This window comes from Leopardus geoffroyi, chromosome E1 (assembly GCF_018350155.1).
Source record: "Leopardus geoffroyi isolate Oge1 chromosome E1, O.geoffroyi_Oge1_pat1.0, whole genome shotgun sequence".
Taxonomy (NCBI): Eukaryota; Metazoa; Chordata; class Mammalia; order Carnivora; family Felidae; genus Leopardus; species Leopardus geoffroyi.
The window spans coordinates 5,214,607-5,217,703 of record NC_059330.1 but is presented as its reverse complement, the minus strand read 5'-3'; positions in this window follow the sequence as shown (position 1 = coordinate 5,217,703).

Here is a 3,097-nt window from a genome sequence, read left to right as displayed (position 1 = left end):
CAAGGGAATTACACTGGTGGGGGGGAGGAGGAGCCAGTCCCCAAAAGTTTACCATACCACTGCATGATTCCACCGATAGAACATTCTTGAAATAACAAAATTATAGGGGTGGAGACCGGATCAGTGGTTGCCAGGGCTCTGTGGCAGGGTGAAGGTGAGTGAGAGGAGGGTAGTTATAAAAGGGCAGCATGAGAGATCTTTGTGGCCAAGGGAAACGTCCTGTATCTGCTATCGTGGTGGATACATAAACCCATGCATATGATCAAAATGTGGAGAGCTAAAAACACACATGCACACACGCATATACTCACACAACTGAGTACGTGTAAAATGGATAAGATCTGAATAAGATTGATGGATTACAGCAATGTCAATTTCCTGTTTGTCACACTGTCCCATAGTGTTGCAGCATGTTACCACTGGGAAGAACTGGATGAAGGGTAGATGGGATTATGCTGCCATAAAGTATAACTTTATGCCCAAATTTCATACAAAGAACTATTAATAAATTCAACTTAACAACACCAATAACAATAAAAGGTCTGCATGTGGGAAATACTCATTCAGCAAAATAGAAAGCAAACAGCAACTAGGAAAACATTTGTAATTCTATCACAGATGATTAGCTAATTTTCCCAATTCAGAAAACACTTCTCCAACTCAATAAGAAGAAGACCAATAACTCGATAGAAAAATAAGCAACAAGATGTGAGCAGACTATCCATAGGAAAGGATACAGTGTCCCTCAAATACCTAGAAAGATAGGAACCTCAATTATAATAGAAATGAAAATTAAAGCCACAGTCATGCCTTTTTTTTTTTAGAAATCTCTCACAATTACCGTTGTGCGTTCCCTTTGACTCAGCGATTACACTTCTAGGAATTTATTACACTTGAATACTCGCCCACATGCAAAATGATACACAGACAAGACTATTTATAGGAGCACTTGTTTGAACAGCAATATATTGGGAACAACCTACGTGCCCTACCCCTGGGGAACAGTTTAACAAACAAATAATGGTACATTCATACAGTGGAATACCATTCAACCATAAAAAAGTATAAGGAAGTGCGTGGTTTGTATACTGAGAGAAAATTATCTCCATGATAATCTGGTGATAGTTGGGGACGGTGGCATGAGGACAAGCTGCACTTAGAAGAATGGAAAGGTCTTTTCACCTAAAGCAACACAATTAGGGCACCCAACGTCCAATGACGACGAGGGCTTCCCTTACCAGACCTCCCCAGAACCACGTTGGCGAGGAAACAAAAAAAGAGTTAGGTAGTGCCCTCCCTGCCTTGTTGTTATTTTTAATCTCCTGTTATAGCTTAATGCTGAAATTAATCCTACCTGGAATAATTTCAGTAAGAGCATTTGGTGGTTTCAGTAAGTGCATTTGGTTAAGTGCATTTGGTGGACTTTCCCCGAGTCCCCCCGCCAGGTGAAATCTGAAACCCGCCCCAGTCCCAGAGGGCAAACAGAGACCAAAGAAAGAGACAGACCACTCCAGATTGCTAACTGGGCAGCTGCAGGATGAGTAGATTTCCTGCATTACCCCTGGATAGCCTGTGAGTTTCTGTAGAGGGTTTACCAGGCTTTGATCACTTACATGGCCCAGATGGTCTCAACAGCCCGCTGCTCTCTCAAGGGCGTGCCCTTCAAGTGGCTCCTAGCGGGGTGGAATGTGCATTCCAAGGACGGAGGATGGGGTGAGGAGCCTCAGATCGCTTGTGTCCAGCTCTGGGGTTCACCAGCAGTCACGCCCTCTCCACGACCTCCTCCCACCAAGTTTAGGAGACATTTCCTGTTAATTTCTCCTTTCCCAGCCAGGGGCAGCCCGAAAGCAAAGCCCTTTTAAACTTTCAGGGCTGCTTTGTCCTTCCTGCAAGACTAGCCCAACCCCAAGGCGGGGTGGGGGGCAGCTGGCTGTAACTGTCTCCGTGGCTGGATGCAAGATGCCTCAGGCCAAACGCGCACCCGGCGTGGAAGTCTGCCCCGCGGCATGAAGACACCGCTAACCTCGGCAAGGGCCAACCCAAACCAACAGGTTACCGCTGCCCACGCCACCTGTTCCTCTCTTAATTGTCTCCTGTTTCTGCAAAGCTCTGAAGCTACTCGCCCAGGAGAAGCTTCTGTAGATTACGCCCTCCTGAATGGTCTTCAGAGAGCCTGTTATGTTTTCTGCTCTGATGGGCGAGAGAAATTCCCAAGGATGCATTAGATCGAAGGTCACCGCTCCCTCTACCTGTGTTGCCAGGTAAAGACTCTCCTTTACACACCCCTCACACGCGTAAATCCGCGCTTCTGTTTCACTACCTTCTTTCATTCTTTGAGCAGCTCAGCTGTAGTTAGTGGCAGAAACAAGAAGGTGCAGTGTTCACAGATGTATTCACGGAAGATGTAATAAAATCTGGCCCTGGAGGTGGGGGGTGCTCATATCCTATGAAAGATAGTACGTGCATGGGCCTCGGGATTGAATACATACATCACCCTAGCGGTGCAGCTCATCTGCCTAATATATTTGAAAATGACTCGATTTATGGCCAGCTAAGATTTAGGAAGCTCAGTTTACAGGTTGACAAATTAGCATTTGTCTGCACATATTTTACTATTTTGCATAATTAATTCCTCCCCGTAGTACACAGGCATTTTAATCTACAACAAGACCAGCCTAGTTCTCCTTCCCTTCCTGTTAGCATCATGTAAATGGTATTGATTCAGAAGATGCATATTCTTTTCCAAAGCATTCCCTGGAACATGACAAGAGATTTTCATCCCAATCATTATCAGCTGTTTATTATCCCGCTTCCCAAATCTCATTCATGAAAGAAAACGAGAAAGGGAAAAAGTTGAGTCATAGGAAACAAAGATAGCACTGATGAAATGGATTCTCCTGACTCAGATTAACTAGGTGTATCAGCTACCGTTACCAGGGACAGAGAAGGAAGGTAATTAAAAGTGGGTTTACAATACAGAAAACAGACTGATTCATTTGCCTGAAAAATCCACAAGAGAGCAGCTCAAGGGGTTTTTTTTTTTCACCCCTGTTTCAACAATGTTTTCTTCAAAGTTATTTTCTGCTAAGGCTAGCTG